We start from the raw sequence: 22,327 nt of genomic DNA, 5'->3' as shown, positions 1-22,327 counted from the left end.
AATATTCACAGTTGACCAGTCTCATGAAATTGAAATAATTGCTCCGTCACCAGTCGTAGAGACTTATTTACGTTTTAACTAAATTTTCTTACTCATTTTTCATTAGAACACATTAATTTGGAGTGCATTATTTTGCAGAGAAGAGACGCAGAAAAGAAATATCATACCTATTTTGAAACCAGGGTGTGCACCCATTATTTTCGGAGCTTGGATAAATACCACGCTGAATCAGTCAGATGTGTACCTGTATATCTCTACATACACTTCGGAGTCTACACGTTTTTCACCTCATAAGTAAAATAATTTAAGCATTATTTTAGATTTGCTTGAGAGATGAACATTTTTTTGTGTTTTCACTTATATAGTCTGAGGCCTCTTGCCAAGAACTATCCCAAACAAGAGCCAGTATTTGTGTAAGATACTTTCACTGGACGGGGGATAACGTGAGTCTGTTTGCGAGAGCATTCAAAGCTCTTACGACAAGAGCAACCCTTCAACACAAACACTTTTTCTACGCACCCTTAATGATTTAATAATACGTTTTAATTCGAATCCTTCCATCAGAGCATCAGAGAAGCAATGTGTCCCAAATGAAGAGGGTAAAAAAGAACCTTTACACTTTCACAATAAAGCTTTATTTGGAAATGTAAAGTTCCTTTTTTACCCCCATGATGAAGAAATTCCACAAAGTGAAACCTGAAACTGTTATTTTTATTTGTCCCAGTCGAGTTGGGTTATTCACAGTCGCAAGGCGTAAAATATGCGTATTGCATAATGAGCGGCAATGCAAAATTTGATGCATGTATTTATTTATTTTAAAACATTATTCACATACAGCAGTAGCGCCAATTTACAGTGAAAAAAAACATGAAAGAGGACAAAAGACAATAACAGCATAACAATAACAACGAGAACCGAATATGGAGAGGGGAGAATTTTAATTTATTGAAAGGTGTGATAACGCTTGGGTGGTGAGTTGTTGCATGATACGTTAAAGGGGTCGACAGTGTGAGGGAGTGAATTTAGAAGATAGGAGAGGCGAAATAGTAAAGGTGAGCGCTTGGTGAGAGATATTCTAGGAATAGGCAGATGGAGTAGGGAGTGGGTGCGGGTGGATCGGATTGGTATCCTGAAGTTGAAGAAAGATAGCAGTTCAGGGCAATCAATAGCCGAGTTTAGGGTGTTGTAGAGGAGTTTTAAATCAGCTTCAAGTCTGCGGTTTTGGGGACTAGAAATGGATAGGGAAGACAGAACAGCATTTGAGGACATATTGCGGTAATGTGGGACTCGGTGTTTGACTATTTTGGCAAAGAAGTGAGAAATGCAATCGAGGGATTAAAGATTAGTTGGGGATGAGGTGGACCGAATTGGGGAGCAATATGATACGATGGGAAGGACAATTGTTGAGAAGTACGAATGGAGTGCAATTGGATCCTTAATTTCTCTGGAAGGCCTATTAGGGATATTGCTTTATTTTTTTACAGTCTGTATGTGGTCGGAGTAATTTAGTTCAAACAAAAAATCGATTGATATTACACAAAAAATCAAATACTAACTCAATATCTCGGAAATGTAAGTCAATGAGACACGAAAATTAGTATAGCTGGTACAGCTCGAGATGTCACTTGTGTCAACATTTGTGATTGGAAGGCATATTTGACAATTCAGCGTCCACCTCTCCCCCTGAATTGCGCGGTCTCCGCAAGCAACGGAAATGCGAGGTCTGTTGAAAAATTCCCGAAAGTTTTTAATTTGCGCGCATCCAGTTGGTTATTTCTCAATTCGCTTAAAAACACTGTACAAAAATTCTCAAATAATCTCCTTCAATCGTTTTGTTGATATCTTATTTTGTTGATTAGTTACGGCTGTTTATGTGATAGGGTGTTCGTGGAATGCGGCAAAAAATCGGTTCCACGGAAATGAGCTCTTTGAAGGGGCAGCGCTGTTCTGTGAAATTCTGCGTAAAACTCTGCAAATACTTAACGGAAACTTTAGGGTTGATTACCAAGGTTTTTGATGAGAATCCGATGGAACGTGCCACGTGTTATGAGTGGTTTATCCGGGTTAAAAAGGGGCGGCATTCAGTGGAAGACGACGAGTGTAAAGGAAGACCATCAACGTCGACTGATGACCCCCAAATCGAAAAACTGAACGATCTCTCATTGGTGCAAATCGACATTAGAAAGTCAGGGAACTTGCAGAACAGCGTGTCGATTGGTTTGTTCTATGAAATCCTGACTGAAAAATTGAGGATGCATCGAGTCGCCGCCGAATTCGTGCCTCGCCTGATGACAGCAGACGAGAATCAACATCGAGTTCAAGTCTGTCGGGAACTGTTTGATCGAGCTGAAAAGGATGAACCCTTCTTGTCCAGGACCATAATAGGTGGTGAGCCATGGATGCATGGATATGACATCGAAACAAGAGTGCAATCTTCACTATAGATCGGTGAAACATCCCTCGCTCCAGAAATACTCGACAAGTTTGATCGAATGTCAAGGTGATGTTGACCATTTTTTTCGATGCAAATTGGGCTGTGCGTCACGAATACCTACCTAAAGGCCAGAAAGTCAACATAGAGTACTGTCTGGGGGTTATGAAACGTTTAAGAGGGAAAATCAAGTGAAAACGGCCCGAACTATGGAGGAGCGGCGATTGGTTTTTTCACCACGACAACGCGCCGGCTCATTCGTCTCTCAGAATCCGTAAGCCTTACTTCCCAACCCACCCATTCTACTCACCAGACCTGGCCCCATGCGACTTTATCATGTTCCACAAACTAAAAACCTCGCTCAAAGGAAAATGATTTGCCGCCATTCCATAGATAGAGGAAAATTCGATGGAGGAGCTTATGAGCATTCTAAAATAAGCGTTCCAGGACTCTTCCAAAAAGTGGAAACACCGTTGGGATAAGCGTATACGTACGTTTCGGGGGGAGGGGGGGAGACTACTTTGAAGGTGACCCTGACCAATAATTTGCTAGTGAAGTTTTTTTAATACTAAAAAAGTTTGAGAAGTTTTTGAACAGACCTCGTATAGGGGTCTGAGCATGAAACGATGGGGATTCCGTCGCACGGCTATCGCGGTCCCTGCCGACGTGACAGCGTCGTCTCCATCCCCTTGGTGTGACCCTTCCCGTTGAAATGGGAGCAATGGCAAAATGGGAAGCCGTGATCCATTCGGTCCAATCCTTGTCTATGGGAGCGCTTACATCTAATCGTCCACTGGCGCCTTTCCTGCGGACGTGTGCTCAGCCTACTCGAATGGCGACGCAAACTGAATGAGAACATGAGGCAACTAAACACGGCAACTGAAAGGGAGTGATCGGCTTAGGCAGACTCTTTTCAAATTCAAAAATAAAACTCTTGGACATTCTTGGAAATTGGACAATTCTTGCGCAGTGTCTGCTGTATAAATCTGGAAACATCTCTTAACAACGTAAAATAATTGCCTTTGGAAAGATAGCATCCACCAGAGATTTTTTTTGGCATAAACATTTGCTTTATATTTTTTAGAAAGGTTTAACTAGGGCTGAAAGGGCTCGAGGCAGCGTCTGAGTTCGGACAAAATAATTAGCAGGTTTAGTATCATTTTAACGAGCGTTTCCATTTTAATCTCTTGCGACTTGACTTCCTTGAGTTAGTTAAATCCCTGCTTGATTATTTTTACCCGGCTGAAGCCATTTCGAGTAGGCAAAAGCAACCTATTTCAATTCATTGGTAAGAATAGTTCAAAGTGTAAATCTACGAGTTGTCGGAGATAACACATTGTTACCTCAATTAAGATGAGATCTTTTAAGTGAATATCTCGGGATTAAAGTTTACATATTCGTATTTTTTCAACCTAATAGCGTGATCAATATAATTGGCTATAGGAACTGCCGCAGGACGTTGGAGACTCGCAGACAACATCCGTGAGCGAGGCTTTTCGTGCTATTTCTTGAGGATCAATCTGGCTCGCATTGGCCGCAGGTATTTTTCATGACTGAAAACGTCCCGGTGAAAAATCAGGCACCTGTACCTTGCGTGGTGGTCTAATAGGCTCCGTTTTTTTACGAATCATAGGGTTCTGGATTAAAATCCAGTTGATAGCTCTGGAAATAATCAGTTTTGTCCAAGATGTGTGAATTACCGGGTAATATATCTCTTGTGGCAACTCCAGGTGAAAACTGTGCCTACCTTCGGTCTCCGGTGGGGGTATTGCATATGCTTCATGGATGGGATGGGACGCAAACTTGCTATCGAAGCAACCTTCTGGTCGGTTGGCACCGACCCTTCTTTTATTGCACTGACCCGTGCACGGGTCACCGGCCAAAATCAGTCAGCCAAGGGGTTGCAAGCATTGCTGAGTGAATTGAAAATTCAGTGCGACCGGTATGGGATGAGAATCAATATTAATAAAACAAAGGTTATGCGATTCTCTAGAAAGAAAAAGCCTAAGCTAAACATTAAAATAGGAGGGCAAAAACTAGAGCAGGTAGAACAGTTTACGTATCTCGGTAGTGTTTTGGACCAACATGGTCAAAGTAGTAGGGACGTAAGGAGAAGAATTGCGCTAGGCAAAGAGGCTTTCACGAGGAGGAGGGAGTTGATGACAGGGACGCTGAGTAAGGAAGTTAAGAAAAGACTGGTAAAAACTTTGATATGGAGCGTAGCTATGTAGGGCGCGGAAACGTGGTCATTGAAGCAGGAGGATAGACGTAGATTAGGCCCCCAAAATTTCGGAGTGTAAGAGGACGCCTCGATAGCTAAACTGGCTAAAGCACTCGGCGGGACATCGAGGGATCCGGTTTCGCATCCCGGTAAATACGAATGATTTTTACATTCTGAGATTGTTGCATTGAAATTTATGCCTACTAGGACTCCGTTAAAAATTACTGTTGCGGCATCTCCCGCAGTTTCTTTGGAATTTGTCAAAGGTAAAAACAGCCTAAGTGTTTAAAGTCGCCGGTCAAGGCGAATGATTTTTACACTCTTAAATTGTTTTATTGAAACAATTTGACAACTACATACACCCAAGGTGTATGTTATTCTCCCGCCAAGTAGAGAAAAAACCACCTAGGCAGTAATCGAACCCGCAACCGGGGCAATGCGGGGTAACGCACGGCGTAACATGCGGGATGTAATGTCATGTAAATATGAAAAGGAAACGAAGATTACTCAAGTCCAAAACAGGCAAATGCGACGAGGGGTTGGATTAGGGATGGAATTGAAGAGAGAGGTGGAGAGGGCAATGACATGACCGACACGTCAGGTGGCTGAGGGCAACTGGAGATGATGGGGGAAGACTGAGCGCGGGTTGAAAGCGATTGGGTCGTCTTAACTGGAGATTCCGGAGACAGAGAGTTGCGATGGAGAGGAAGTGGGGAGAAGAGAGAGAATATATGGCGAGATAAATGAAGCGCACGAGAGAAGCACAAAGCGGCGGCGGATGGCAAGGAAAGGACGAATAAGGGCACGAAAGGAATCGTATACACTAATGTGCTATATTTAACGGATACTACAGGAGATAACTAAGTCAGCTGGATGCAGGTGAATTTGGGCCGGACCAAGGTCCTGTAATGGTGTGACATTTCTTTATTTTTCTTTTTTTAATCTGTGTGCCTTTCTTACCGCTCTCTTGAGTTTTTTATGGTTTTGCTGTAGTACTCCGGATGCGTGTTCTGTTTCAAATTTTTTATGGGAACATACTTCATTTGCCCTTTAAAAATGAATTCTTTGAATGTTTCTCATGTTTTCTCCACGGTCGCTCCACTAGCTGCCCATCCCACTAGTAATCCACCCGAAGGTCGGTTTGGTATGGGTGATGGTAGAGTTCACCCAGTACTAAGCCCTATACGGCGAGTGAAATTCACACATCAGGGTAGGGGGGCCAGATCCTTTCCCTGTGCCGGTTATGGTTTCCCAGGAAGATCTGGTACCCGAAAAATCATCTAGCTGCAGGTGCCCAGACAGGCTTGCCCGGGTATCGATCTCGGGCCCTCCGGTCAGTAGTCCAAAGCTCTACCCCTGGACTACCGCGACCAATACACACACGTGTGTGTGTGTGCGCGTGTGCGTGCGTGTGCGTGCGTGTGTGCGCGTGCGTGTGCGTGTGTCCGTGTGTGAGTGAAGCGGTACGGAGCAGCATGAAAGATTTCATGCTGCTCCGTATATTTTGAGCTTTCCTTACGCTCGGCTTGCAATGATATAAAGTTGAGCGACCAATTCAATCTACTACGGAGGACTTTTCGGGAAATTCGGGTGATTCTCTGAGCCGATACAAACCAATGAGTTTGACATCGTTTGTGATCGATAAACTTCCTAGTATTCGTACCTTATTATTCCACTTTCTCTTTTAGGAACTATCTATTGGCAAATTAATTTTGAGTCTAGATTCCAAGAAAGCATGTTTTGAAGAAGAAAAAACTAAGGAAAATGGCATTGTAACAGACACTGTAGAAATAGCAAATATGTTCAACTCCTGCTTTACGGATATTTTTCGGGGAATAGAAAACAAAAAGGAAAATAAGGCTTGCCTAAATAGCTTAAAAACGACAGAGAACTTCATCAGCATAATAGCACCAAATAGCTTACTGCCCTCGACGAACGGTATTATCTTGGAGGACTCGTATTTTGTGAAAAAAATAGGGAGGATGAGGATAAATAAGTCAGTGGGACAGGATAATATCTCAATTGACATTCTAACACTGGGTGATACCGCAATAGCTTTGTACCTGAGTCATCTATTCAAAGTAACTTTAAATAATGATGCCTTGCCCAATGATTGAAAAAAAGAAAATATTACACCAATTTTAAAGAAAGGGGATAAAACAATTGCCAACAATTATAGACCGGTAAGCATAACCTCAGTTGTTTGCAAAATAATGGAAAAAAGAATCGCTGACTACATTCGGGAATGGTGGGCAAGAGATAGGTGGCTATTCAAACACCAACATGGGTTTAGAACGGGATACTCGTATGAAACGCAGCTTTTGGGATTAATCCAATATATCGGCGACGCAATAGGCGAAGGAAAGGATGTGGATGCAGTAATTGTTGATTTTTTGGCAGCTTTTGACCGAGTGCCTCACGATAAATTATTGTTAAAGTTGGATTTGTTACCATTAGACTTGAGGGTAAAACAACGGATAAAAAATTTTCTTAGAGGCAGAACTCAAAAAGTAAAATTAGGGGATACATTTTCAAATAAGGTGAGGGTTTTAGCTGGAGTTCCACAAGGCAGTGTTCTAGGGCCATTACTCTTCCTAATTTACGTAAACGATCTACCATACAATTTACATTCTCAAATAAGACTCTCTGCTGACGACTGCATTATATACAGACGAATAGAGCATGTAAATGACCACGTAATACTACAAAATGACATCGATCGCCTTGGTGACTGGGTTACAAATAATAATATGGGCATTAATATAAGTAAAAGTAAGCATATAAATTTTTCAAATAAAAAGAATGCAGAAAAGGAAATTTACACCCTCTTTGGAGAAAGAATCCCATGTACCAGTCAATGTAAATATTTAGGCATTTATTTAACTAGGGATCTTGGGTGGGAAGTAGATAATTTGACACGGAAGGCATTTAAAGTATTGCATTGGGTGATGAGGTATTTAAAAGGAAGTAGCGTAGCCACAAAAGAAAAAGCATATAAGGTATTGGTTATCCCTATCCTAGAATACTCCTCCATAGTATGGGATCCATATGAGGTGGGACATATTAAAAAGATAGAAAAAATTCAAAGAAAGGCAGCAAGATATGTACTCGTGAGGTACAAAAGAACAGATAGTGTCACAGAAATGTTAGATGTACTGAAATGGAAGAGTTTGAAAAATAGAAGAAAAAGGAGTAGGTTAGGCGCGATGTATAGAATTGTTAAAAAGGACGAAGCGTGGGAAGATTTATGGCAAGGGATAGAAAAGCCTAACTTTAAGGGAAAAAACAACCATAGCTTCAAAATAAAAACAAGGACGCAAAAACAAATAAGAAAAAATACTCTTTTTTTAAATAGAACTCTTATTGATTGGAGCCGGCTGCCTGGAGGTTTGTTCGAGCCCTTTCCATCCAATTTTAGAAGTTTTAAGTATAAATGTAAAGCAGGCACTGGGTAATAAACTTCATTTTAGTCATTAATATATTGTTTGTATGTGATGTGGAAGTTTGTTAGTATGTGATGTGGAAGTGTCATTGTATTTAAGCATATTTTGTCTCTTATCTGTTTTTCTAGTGCGTGTATGTATGTAATTTTCGTTGTAAGAGTTATCTTTGACCAAACTTGACCGTTGTAATCGTCTCATCCGTGATCCATGGTTTTCTATTCCTTTTCGCGTTAACGGTTCCAATAGAGTCTTTTGCGGCTTTAGATAACCCTTTCTTGATACTTTCTCATTTTTCTTCGATAGTTCTTAGCCCTTTTCCCTCCTCCATAATTTCGTCTCCAGCCTTTTGGTATTCCTTCCTTTTTAATCCATTTAATGCTTCTACGATCCATTTTATAACCCACCGCCCCTTTCTAATCGTTTTGAAACGGACGCTACATTTCATAACAACTAAATTGTGGTCAGAGTTCGCATTCGCTCCCGGGAAGCTGTGCGAATTTATCACACTGCTCCTAAACCTTTGTCTAACTAGATAATCTGGCTGATACCTCTCTGAGTCACCTAGCATTTTCCATGTATACCTGCGTCTTTTGTGGTGTCTAAACCAAGTGTTGGTGATGACTAACCCCTGTCTCCTGCAGAACTCAACTGCTTTCTCCCCGCGGTCATTCCTCGTGCCTAAACCGTAGTCCCCCACCTCATCACCACTACTTCCTTCGCCTACCGTCGCATTCCAATCCCCCATCACTATCAGATGTTTCCCTGCAGGAACACACGCGATCATGTCCTCTAACTGATCGTATATCTTATCGACCTCTTCTTCCTTATGGTTGCTCGGTGGCATGTATACCTGAATTATAACTAAGTTCATCGGTTCTGCTGTTATCTCTACTAGTAATATTCTATCCGTTACCTGTTATATGTTGACTACGCTTCTTCCTACTTCTTTATTTAACACTATGACAACCCCTCGTTGGCTCTCGTCCCCGCCGCTGTATATTATCCTATAATTATCACTCCAGTAATCCCCGCTATCCTTTAATCTTAACTCTCACAGACCTAAAATATCTATTTTTCCCCTTTCCATCTCTCGCTTAACATTCTCAAATTTCCCTGTCCTCATCATTGTCCTAACATTCCACGTTCCTATTCTAACTAATTTGGTCTTCTTCTGCGTCTTCTGTCCTGTTGCTGCTGGTTTTCCCTTGCAAGGGTTTCGTGGGATAACGACCGCGGAAGCTTTGCCTCCCACGGTGCCGGGCACGACACACGGCCGATTGGTCCGAGCCCCGTAGTCGCCAGAGCACAAAATCTCTTTAGTGACCATCATAGTTATCTTGGGAATGATAATTGAGGTGGTTTCCCGTTGCCTTCCTCAATAGTGTTTTTAACGTTACACCATCACTTACTGGCCGCCCCACTGGGGTCAGACGCCATTGCAGCCGCCTCACTGAGGAACAGACGCTGCGTGGACTACCTTTCGTCTGGCTCCTAACCTTCGACCTTTCTGGCATGGGTGACCCTACCAGGAGCAATTATTATTACTCCCGCCAGCACAGCTCTAGGGGTCATCGGAACGCCAAGCCCTTCCACCACGCCAAGGTTGTAGTCCGGGGAGGGATATATATATATATATATATATATATATGTAGATATATGTATATATATATAAATATATGTGTATATATATAAATATATGTATATATATATGTATGTGTATATATGTATATATATATATATATATGTGTATATATATGTGTATATATATGTATGTATATATATATGTATATATATATATATATATATATATATATATATATATATATATATATATATATATAAATATATGCTTTCGTAGACGTAACACGGAAGTGCCGAATAGTACAATACACAGTAACACGCAATATAGAAACACAAAAAAAGAAGAACACTCACACGTTATTTCTTGATATTTCGGCGGAAACAATCCGTCTTCATCTGAAGATATAGATGTAATAGAATTATATATATATATGTATATATATATATATATATATATATATATATATATATATATATATATATGTATATATATATGTTCATTTATGGAAAATGCATACAATTGCAAGGGAAAACTTTAGGTATAAAATTAATTGTTTCCTAATTAAGTGATAGGTATTTATTGAATAGTGGGATTTTACAGATTTGCAGTCTCTCTTCATTTGGGTGGGTTACTGCTTGTTTTAACTCAGACTTCTTAACTAAGGCTTGTCGTTTGATACGACCATACGTGGCAGGTGTGTAAGATTTTGATTGGTAAGTTTTGCTTAGAGCTTTGATTTAATGAATTTCAATGATAAGCACAGGGATTCACACTAATAGTTCATACCAGCAATCGGCATTATACACTTGCCAGCTTCTTTTAAACTGGGATAATCTGACTTCGAAGTAAATTTCCAATAGTTAGTTCTTCTTCTTCAATTTCTTGCTGAATCTATTTCAGCAGTCGGCATTTCAGTAGCGACAGAAAGAGAAATTAAATATTAATAATTATTAAATTGAATATCTAGCGCCGATCAAAGCAATTTCAAATGGGTAAATATTGCATGCGATGGGAGGTTTTATATTCTTCAAATATTTTACTGAAATATACCGCCATGTCTTTTAACACACCTCGATATATTCCTTAAGCTATTCAACTTTTTTGATGAGAGATCCGATATTTTGCCGTGTAGAACAATTGGATATTCTATGATGAGATCACCCTGTTCCAGTCTTCTTTGAAAGCTAAATATTGTTTGAATAAAATACAACATTTTCCCCTCTTTCCTTGCAGGGTCAATTTTAAAAATCGCAAATGTTCCATTATATTACTTAGAAAAACCAAATCCTGTGACATATTGTCAGTCATGAGTTTTGCATTTGACTTGTCCTATTCTTTAAGAAATACCAGCATGCATTCTTGTATGTTAAGATCGAGCAGTTCAAACAATCTGTTGAAGATCTTGCGAGTTAATAATCAAATTAAATTCCGGGAGAGGGGTACGCTATTTGGAAACCCTTAATCATTTAACTCAGGAAATTTTGCAACTGAAAATGATTGTTCGCATTAGTTCGAATGTAATTCAAAACCTTTTTAACTATCATGACATCATTATCATACATATATGAAGTATTTCGTTACCAGATACTCACAGTGGTATCGGATATCAGAGGTTATACAATGGGAAGTTAAGAACTAGGAATTTCTATGATCACTTCCCGGGAGGCCCTTGAGAAAAACCTTTCATCCTAACATTGATTTTCATCGCATGTTGCTAGACCAGCAAGTTTGTTTCAAGTTACGTGAAGTTTGTCAAGACTCGTATTAAGTGCAGTCTTGATATCAACCCTACGCATTGAAACTTTGAGTGCCATTTAATCCAACTATTTCTTTCGTAATTACCTCAGCAGAAACATAACGAACAAACCCAGCAGGTTGTACATTATCTTAAATGCCTTTTGGGTCATCCAAAGCCAAACTAAATGCTACACAATTTTTCAAGTTGTTTCAGCTTTCACTCTGAATCTCCACGGATGTCATTATACATTGTTCTTGTGTGTGCCGTGATACTTGAATTGTGAAATTCATAAATCTGTGTAGATTTACCTCATTTGAATCTAAAACGGTAACCACTTCATAATATTTTACCTGGTAGATTTTCTTTGAAAATACATAGTCAACATTGAGTATAATTTCTTTCATGATGACACTTTATGTTGGTGACCATATAGTTGGCAAGAGTTGTTATTTAAATGAAACGTGATTATTTATGCAAATATGATGTAATACATTGTAATTAATTTATGCGAAATCTTGTTCCCATTCCATCCTGGATCTTCTATTTTCCTTCCGGAATTTCTTCATCTTGTTTTCTGACGCCAAATTAAAGAATTTTAAAAATGATTTTTAATCATTCTAAATCTGAAACGAATTAATATATTAAAAATTTAAAAACTTCTTTATAATCTTAAAATTTTTTTGCCAGATACAATGAAAGGAGTGATGGGCACAAATTCATTCATATGCAAACAGGTGTTAAAATTGAAATACGTAGAAATCTTAAAAAATATAAATTAAACTTTGTCGAATGGGTTATTTTTACAAACGTTGGAAATGTATGCCCACCAAAACGTTACTTGCAAATACAGAACGATATTTTACAGCAATGGATCAAACTGTTTACCTCAGAATTACATATTCAGTCGTGATTGAACGATGAATATATCAGTCGAATGCGGCGAGCACGTGGCCTCGAATAAGTACAAAATATTTAGTATTTCAGTATTTGTTTAGTACCCTGAAATCCTTTGCTATGGTGTGTGGCAGAGGGTTATGCACACCGAACTAATTTTGACTAGGATATGACCCCACCGCGGTCGTACAATTTTATTCTGAATCCTTATCATTCGTGGAAAAAATGACATCTTAAATATATCTGTTCTACACTTAATCTCTCTAATTTTATTAAGACACGATCTCGCCTACCGTAGTGCGATGGGGATAATAATACATTTTCAACATTATTGCCAAAGAGACATCCTTCCAAATAAATGTAAGAGATTCAATCTGTAATTTAACTTTGGCTCCATGAGTGATTCCCAGCCTAGCCGCTCTAATCTTTTGGATACGCTACTAAGTTTATCACAACAACAAATCTAACCCCTCTACGCCATACGCCATCAAATGCGGCAATCGATTCTGCAACGTCGTGAGGATCCCATACACTTGAGACATATTCTAAATGAGGCCTAACCAACGACAGATAACATTTCTTTTTGATCTTTTCATCACATTTACCCAGTACTCATCCAATAAATCCTAATTTTTGTTAGCTTGCCCACATATTCCCCGTATGTATTTCACCCAGGAGTGATCGTGAGTGAGGATAGCGCCCAAGTATTTAATCGAGTTTAAATATTCCATTTCAGTGTTTCTGTTTCAGAAGGGGTTTAATTGCTACGAGTCAGTGCAAACACTCGTGCTCTATCGATAAATTAGAAATGACTACAAGTCCTATACAGAAGTCAGTCGCACGATAACCGTTAAATCGTTTGGTTGAAAGTACGAGCATAGAAATTCCCGATTTTTAGAATCTCTACCTCACCTCAAATCCTTACTAAGAATGGAGTCATTGTAACATTTGAACTCTACTTACTAAGAAATCAAAACCTAACCACGATCCTTTTCACGTCAAAGTTGCTCATTTTCGAGAAATCGTGAAAAAAGAGCAATGCTCTTCTTGCTTGTAAATTAAAAAAATATCAGCGTTTTTCCCAATAGTACTAAAAGGCAATGGTAGTATAGTGCAAAGTGCGAGTATCCTTGCAATTCAATAGTTATGATCAAATTATACAGTCAGATATTTTGCACTTCCTCACGTTGATGGAGGAACATCGCAGCCTTTTGTGAAGCCTTTTTTTTTGGTTTCGATTTTCAAAAGATAATGGAAAGCAAACAATTCACGGGACTTAAATGTGTCATAAATAAAGAGAAGGTTGAATAAATATTGATATTTTTACTAATTTTAAAATGTTCCTGATGTTTCGAGGAAACTCTTTTTCAGAAAGTAAGAAAACACTGTGAAATCAAAGTGGCCACTGGAGTCGGCAATCACAATTCTCCCTGATGTTTCCCATCAATCCTCTCTCTTCCCCTACCATGTCTAGCGCTACTTCGTTTGCTTTCCCCTCCGTCCGTTTTACTCTTTCCGTCCTTCTCCATACCATCTCATAAGTCTGCGACCTACGCCTATTATCTTGCTTCAATGACCAAATTTCCGCGCCATTTAAAACCTAGCCCCAAATCGAAGTTTTTATTGCTTAAGCCCTTGTCACGAATCCCCTGCTCCTTGCGCGAAAGATTCTTAAGATGCCTGAGCAATTCCGCTTCTGATGCAGCTACTAGTTCGATATTCTCGGTCAAAACACTGCCAAGAAGCCGTTCTACATGATTTCCTTGTTACCCTCCAATTTGTTTCATGCTCGTTCATCTTACGTGTAGTATTTCTCCTTCTCGAAAACCTCATAACCTATGAATTCTATGGTCTCGGGCTCAACTTTGTGGAGGTTCATGTTCGTTTAAATGAATATACTTTGTAACTTCCACACAATTTTTATTCGTACTACCGGTTTCAACGCAACGGCGTCATCATCAGGTTTGGTACCTGATGATGACGCCGTTGCGTTGAAACCGGTAGTACGAATAAAAATTGTGTGGAAGTTACAAAGTATATTCATTTAAACGCTCATAACCTATGTTTTGTTTACATTGGTTCTCATCCAATTCCCATACCAGAGTTATTAATGCGCTCAGCAATCATTGCAACCCCTAGGCTGACTAGTTTACTGATTAAGCCTAGTTAATACTGATGTGGATGATCAAGCACATTAAAGCATTAAATCTTGATCATTGGCAAATCTTCTTTTATTGATTCCCCACCTGCGTTATTTCTTACCCTCTTTCCTATAACCCTTTAGCCACTTACGCTCATGTGCATTTACATTGAAAAGCATTGGTGATGATGGGCATCCGTATCTTACTCCCTTTCCTAGCACTGCACATGGGCAGTTGTTGGCTTGTAAATCTTAATAATGACCAAGTTCATTGGTTCAGCTTTTCCTTCTACTATTAATTCACTCGCCACCTCTATCATTTCCCTTCTGGTTATTCTAGCACTCACTTTTTTCTATTATCATTCTTCTTCTCATCTTTTTGTAAAAAAACCGCTACGACTCGCTGCCTCTCTTCCCCTCCACTGAGTATTACTGTCTAAATATCGCTCCACCAATCCCAGAAGTCCTTCCATCTCACCTTTCCTAGCTCTAAAATATCTTTATGCCCTCTATATATCTCCCACTTTGTGTTTTCTATTTTACCTGTATTCAACGTGCTCCTAACATGGACCAACTTTATCTGGTTCCGTTCTCTTCTTTGCATTCTTCTCTGCTGCTGCTGTTGATTCCACTTATATTCATACAAGGATTTTTAGTATAATGACGACCGCGGCAAGCCTTGTCTCTCCCACTGCCGGGGAGGACAAGTGGCCCTGTGTACCGAGTCCCTTAGTTGCCAGAACTCATTCTAATAATGTTGCCTATTATTAATTCTTGCGATGATAATTGAGGTATGTCGTTTTCGTATGAGACGCCGTGAAAGACGCCTCACTAAGGAACAAACACGCTGGGCGGAAACTATTTTTAAAATGATTTCAATCAATCAAAATTTAGTCTTGCCACCATAATTCAATATCAGTATAACATTTCCGAGTGGATTATATTTTACGGAGTTTTGATGCTAGGTCCAACTGTATTGGGAGCTGTTTCTGGGGTCAACCCCGTGCCACTTATAATTGCGGAATTAATAAAAAACTCTCCGTACAATTTTTCATCGGTCATTTGTCATTCTCATAGGTTTTTCGTAAAATTCACCTTTCGTCAAATTTCATACCTCTCCCTAATCAGACAGATTCAAACACGCAAACTTGAGGGAGTGTGAGTAAACCTTTCATTAGTGCACAATTATAGAACTAATTTCATGTAAGCGCTTAACAAAATTTTTTAGCCAAGGTTAATTATGTTATCTTATCAATGGCGTCTGCATTTAGTAATTGGCTATAGTTTGTGATCTTTCAGGGTTGACATTGAAAAAAAAAGAATATATCCCCTTTCCCAAACCATAGTTTGTATTCGTTCGGAGGGGGATGGAGGGAGAGGGGGGGAGGTAGGGGGAGGGAGGGGGAGGGGGAGGGAGTGGGAGGGAGAGGGAGGGAGAGTGTTCGTATTCCTCGCCCCCAGGCGGAGGCTGTGTGCGGGGATGAGGGGGATTAGTAGATTATGGCTGATCGCCCAGGCGCAGGAGACGATCGCAAAATCTTGACAACTCCGTCGCACTCCCAAAGAGGTCCACCGCCGCAAGGGGCCCCCGCTCCGCGTCGCGCAAAACCCTTTACGAAACCCTGGTGCTGAAATTGTCGTTTCACGCTTGCCCGCCCCTTTCCTCCTTAATTCCCGCCCCCGCTCCGGCCCCGCCCGCCCGGGCGACGAATCTGTTCGAAATGCCAAAATGCCAGGAACGCGAACCGGAAATATGGCATGCGATGCCAGTGTGGCGGAGAGAGGATTCGCCCGTAGGGTAAACGGGTGGAGATTGAAGAAATATTTGCGTCAGTCAATGGAATAGGCCGGACTCCGTTTTGAGACGATTCCGGACAAGTACCTTGGGTGAGAATTCGCGTGGAGATTGAGGGTGGGATTGGAAAGATCATTCCTTGAATGGACGAATGTACTTACATACACGGTCATCCGAGGAACACAAGCTTTAACATGCCATCTGTCGAGAGTGTACTGCAGAAGATTTGAACTGCCATTGACGGGACTATGCAGGCGAACCGTTGAATTCCCGTGGCTCATCCTCTCTCCTCCGACCCCTCTCGCCCCATCCGCCAGGGGTTGCTCAAATTTTCAAGAATCTCCCTGAGGACCTTTGGGTTGGCCCCTGAAAGGATGTCTCTTTGGCAATAATGTTGAAAATGTATTATTATCCCCATCGCACTACGGTAGGCGAGATCGTGTCTTAATAAAATTAGAGAGATTAAGTGTAGAACAGATATATTTAAGATGTCATTTTTTCCACGAATGATAAGGATTCAGAATAAAATTGTACGACCGCGGTGGGGTCATATCCTAGTCAAAATTAGTTCGGTGTGCATAACCCTCTGCCACACACCATAGCAAAGGATTTCAGGGTACTAAACAAATACTGAAATACTAAATATTTTGTACTTATTCGAGGCCACGTGCTCGCCGCATTCGACTGATATATTCATCGTTCAATCACGACTGAATATGTAATTCTGAGGTAAACAGTTTGATCCATTGCTGTAAAATATCGTTCTGTATTTGCAAGTAACGTTTTGGTGGGCATACATTTCCAACGTTTGTAAAAATAACCCATTCGACAAAGTTTAATTTATATTTTTTAAGATTTCTACGTATTTCAATTTTAACACCTGTTTGCATATGAATGAATTTGTGCCCATCACTCCTTTCCCTCTCTCTGCTCGGCATATGAATTCATCCAAAATCTGCCGTTATGTTTTATATCAAGAAAAGAACGGGACCGTCGATGTTCCCAGAATATCATGTTACTCTGAGTCTTCGTATCGAATACTCAATGTAAAGTTCTGTTTTTATTTTGACAAATTCCGTTCTGCGTAGCATATTCATTGCTTACACTACTTTAGCGCACTTGTTAACACTTATCTAGCCGTTGACAGCTTCAAATAAATATTTTTCTCTTGTTTAGCGTTCAATGATAATAATTTCTATGACTTCTAAACCGTTAGAATCATGAATCTATACAAAAAACAAGATGCTCAGTGTGAGTAAAAAGCGGTAGAACAAGCCTCGCTTTTGTTCGCTCTTATAACTTCCCAAAAGTGGAATGTTTTACGAGGCAGCGTATTCAAGCAAAAGGTGGGGGGGGGGTTTCTGTTTTCGTTCACGACCAAGTGATCACGTACGGGTGTACTTACGATTCAATGGAGTCACCGGTTTGGAATATCCTTCCTCTCTTTGTTATTTTCCTAACGCGGCCTTCATCTCCCGACTCTTCCAAGTACTTTCGCGCGAAGTTTCATTCATTGCCTTTCGGCGCCCCCCCCTGGAGTGCCTCGCAGCATTCGACACAATAGGCATTGAGTCTCATTTGCCGTGCCAAAATTTAGGCAATGAATTTGATAGTAGCGTTGAAATACGGCCAATATCGTCTCTAAAATGTACCACACTACCCCTTGAGATGAGAAATCGATACTTCCTCGCGCGACTAAGCGAAGGCACTCCCTCCCACCTTTTTGCGTCGTACTCTCAGTGGCATGCTGTGTGATTGTCATGAAATGCTCTTGATGAAGATGGCAAGCCACGGCCATCAAGAGCGTTTCGAGAAATTCTCTCTCAAATATTTGCTCTCAAGTCGACGGACTCATTCATGGTAAAACACGCTCCAAGAGACTTCATATATATATATATATATATATATATATATATATATATATATATATATATATATATATATATATATATATATATATATATATATATATATATATATATATACACACACACACACACACGAGGGTCATCCGGAAAGTAGTACCCGTTCGTGCCGCATGAAGTGCTGACGACGCGAGTAGCCGCTGGACGAGGTCAGATAGCTTCAGTGGCTTGTCTGCCTTCTCTGAGCCAAGTTGCGTGACGCTAGCATTGCCTGTGTTGTTTCTGTGATTGTTTACAATGTTAAAAAAATTGAGAACGCCGCCAGTTGTGAAGTGAGGGCAGTGATTAAATTCCTCAATGCAAGAAACGTTCGCCCATGTGATATTCATCGCCAATTAAAGGAGGTGTATGGAGACAATGTAATGGACGAGTCGTCTGTTCGGCGGTGGTGTCGCAACTTCAACATGGGGAGGGGGAACACACACGACGATGAGCGTTCGGGGAGACCGTCTGTCATTACAGACCAACTGGTGAGCTCAGTTGACGAATTCGTGAGGAACGATCGGCGCGTCACAATTGATGACATCTGTGAGCATTTTCCCAATGTTTCTCGAACAATTGTTCATGAAATTGTTAAACACCATCTGCATTATGCAAAAATTTGTGCAAGATGGGTCCCTCGCGTATCTCAATGAGCTGGCGGCGAAGGACTATGCAGCAGGAATACAGAAACTTGTCACACGTTATGACAAATGCCTTAATTTGCTCGGAGATTATGTTGAGAAGTAGTTTAAAGTATCCTCTTTCAAATAAAATTTTTTATGTTTGTTAATATTTACTTTTGTGTCTTTATTTCACGAACGGGTACTACTTTCCGGATGACCCTCGTATATATATATTAGACTCTTAGCACTTAGACTTATATATATATTAGACTCTTACCATATATATATATATATATTAGACTCTTAGGAGTCTAATATATATATATATATATATATATATATATATATATATATATATATATATATATATATATTAGACTCCTAAACCCCAATTAGGTTGGGTGTGCTTGCAGTGGATAAATAATGATTGAATAATGTGGAATAATTTAAGATGTGGTCATCTGGGATGAGAAACGACGACTAACTCTCTTTTGTGATAGTTTTTAGTTGATTGAATAAGACATTGACCATTAAGAAGATCTCGTAGATACTGGAAGACTGCCTACCCCAGACTAGTGCCCAAACATCCCCTAGTCCTCCAATCAGTCCTTTTCTCTGTCATTCGCGTACTATTCGACACAAATTAGCTCATGAAGGTTAAGTTCTATTGCGTTTAAGGTCATGAAATGACGAGGAAAACCTTTCGCATGTACTGAAAGACAGACCCTCTATGACATTAAAGGTGCCAGAAACAAGAGCTTCTAATTTTCATACTCGATATGATGACACATTGAAGGAGGCAGACGATTGTGCAGGAAATTACATCGGATAGCATGCAAATTGCTGAAAGAGAGAAATAAAAGCGTGTATCAAACAAGAATTTTGGTTTTGAGATATCTCTTACTCAAAGAAAAACAAAATTTGAGGCATTGGACCTCAGGGTACTTTTGATGATAAAAAGGGAAAAACACTAGCATTGCCGTCGAAAAGATTCAGCGAAAAATTAGCGGAGGGAGATGAAAATACATGCCTGGTTTAATAGCAACGGGAAAAGTGGAAATCGTGCTTTGTTTCTTTGCCGGTGGGAATTTTACGGACACAATTCCCGTAGTCATTTTTTATCTAATTCAGGTAGTTCTCATTTTTGTTCAATTTTCAGGCATATTATTACAGAATCTTGAGAAATCTTAAATAATTTACGTCTGACTTACTTTCAATTTGACATTAGTTATTTAAAGAAAATTAATCGCAAATTTTGTTTGGCCTGATTGCAAAAGAAGAAAATTCACTACATTGTAATGTTAACTGGAGTATATTTGCGTAAAGGGAGAAGAATATTGAAATCATAGATAGGAGTGGTAATGGGTTTAGAATGTACGTAGAATATCAGATTGTTCACCAGTGGAATTTTGGGATAAAAGAAAAGATAAACAAGACAGAAGTTATAAGTTGGTTGGGATCGATTTGACCATTTTAGACTTGGTCAAATACATAACTGGTGTTACACTGACATCCTGTGGGCTTTTACAGCGCCCTGTGCCCCAAACTGGCGTAAAAAATGTAGAAGAAAGGTTTATTGGACGATGGCGGGTGGGAAGAAGACTGACGGAAACAAGTGAAGAGGTGCGGGCATTCAAATGGGGGGCGCACCTAGGCCAGAAGGCATCCGGGGAGGATTTCACTCTTTCTCTCCAAACCGAGGCGGGCTCCATTGCAGTCACTGACCGAAGGCGTAAGAAGAGCCCCAGAAATTGAAAAGACAGCAGAAGAAGTCCCTGCAGATTCATGCGCCCCCATTGTGGACCTGCCGAGGGACAAATGAATCAAAGCACCATGTCTGGAATTGTGGAAAAACAATTCATGGCTTTTGCATCACGATAATGCATCTGCTCTCTCATTGTCGTTGCTTGCGAGAGATTTTTGGGCCAAAAACAACAACAAAATCATGCCTCAGCCACCATATTCACCGGATTCGGCCCCTTGCGACTTTTTTCTCTTCCCAAAGCTGAAAGAGACCTACGAAAGGACGGAGATTTGTAACGATTGACGAGATAAAAACTGCATCGCTGGAAGAGCTCAAGTCTATGCCAAAATAAATGCTTATCACAATTTCTTAGAGATTTGAAAAAGGCACATGCGGATCTTAGGTGGATTACTTCAAAGGGAACAACTTGAATATTGAAGAATAAATGAATAATTTTTTCATAAAAATATAAAGTTACCTTAAGTTTTTAGCACACTTCGCATTGAGTACTCGCAGAGGATAAACTTCGCCTTTTAGCCGCTCTCATTGTACCGTATTGGAGATGCTGTGTCAACCAGCTGGTTGGAATAGTCATCGACTAGAAAGCATTTTTGAAGGCGGATGTCTTCGGCACTTTTGATCCCACTGGGCGTACCTAATTTTCGGACGACGGACTCATCCTCGGTCGAACGGTTGGGGAGCACTGTCAGAGCTTTCAAACCAGTTATCCAAACCCTTCGGACCATGGGAATCGATCTTAAATTAGCAAAAGGGTAACGGAGAACTGTCTCGACTAAGTTTTCGGAGCATGTTAAGTACTCCCTCAATGCCATTCCACCTAACTTAAGACAAGAAGCTGGGCATTAAAAATGTATTGGAACCTACGCAAGCTCAGGGATTGAGCCGATTTCTCGGGATGGTGCATTTTAAGGTGAAACGCTTCCTCAACCTCTCGGACCCCACCGCTCATTCGATATACTATAAGGCCTTAGGTGACGTATGCAAGACTTGGTCAACGCACAGCGGAGCATATTTTGAGGAAATGAAAAATCGCTCAACACCTGAAAAACCACAAGTCTCCAATATCTCCTGAGATTAATGGCAGGAAATTTATCCTAAGGATCGGGAGCGGTACTGAGAACACCAGTAGAAAGACCGAAGAAAGTGAATAGCAACGGAGCACTGAGGATAGGTTGGCCCATGCAAGAGGTCATCGCTCTATTTGATGGCAGTGGAAGTGCTCCGACGGTGAAGGAGGTTTTCACTAATTCCAAAGAAACTGCGGGAGATGCCGCAACAGTAACTTTTAACGGAGTCATCCGCTAATGTGCATTTCAATGCAACAATTTCAGAGAGTAAAAATCATTCGCCCAGTCAAGGCGAATGATTTTCACACTCTGAAATTGTTGCTTTGAGGTTTTTACTGTTTTTAGCAGCAACTGAGCGGTGTCCAAACCATCAAGAAGCAACCCCTCTACTCTCTTAGCCGTATGACCAATTTGGTTTGGGAGAGGAAAACGGTGCGAGATGGTATGGTGCCCCTTAACCAAGCGCACACGCCTTCACCTGTGGGAGGCGATGCCACGCGCAGACGAGGGAAGGGATGAGCTAATAAAACTGGGAATGAAGGAAAAACTTCACGACCTCGTGATTCGCCTCCCACTGTACTTCCATGAACTGGGTTTTGACTTCTTAGACCATCTTTAGACCAAGAGGGTCTGTTCAAGAGGGTTTGATTTTCTCTCAAAAACACCAACGAGAAGTCAAGGAAAAAAAGCATTCCTTCAATTCACGGCAAACAAACTTATT

This window comes from Hetaerina americana, unplaced genomic scaffold, assembly GCF_022747635.1.
Source record: "Hetaerina americana unplaced genomic scaffold, ioHetAmer1.1.p SCAF_2, whole genome shotgun sequence".
Classification (NCBI taxonomy): Eukaryota; Metazoa; Arthropoda; class Insecta; order Odonata; family Calopterygidae; genus Hetaerina; species Hetaerina americana.
Note: the sequence above shows the minus strand (reverse complement) of the source record.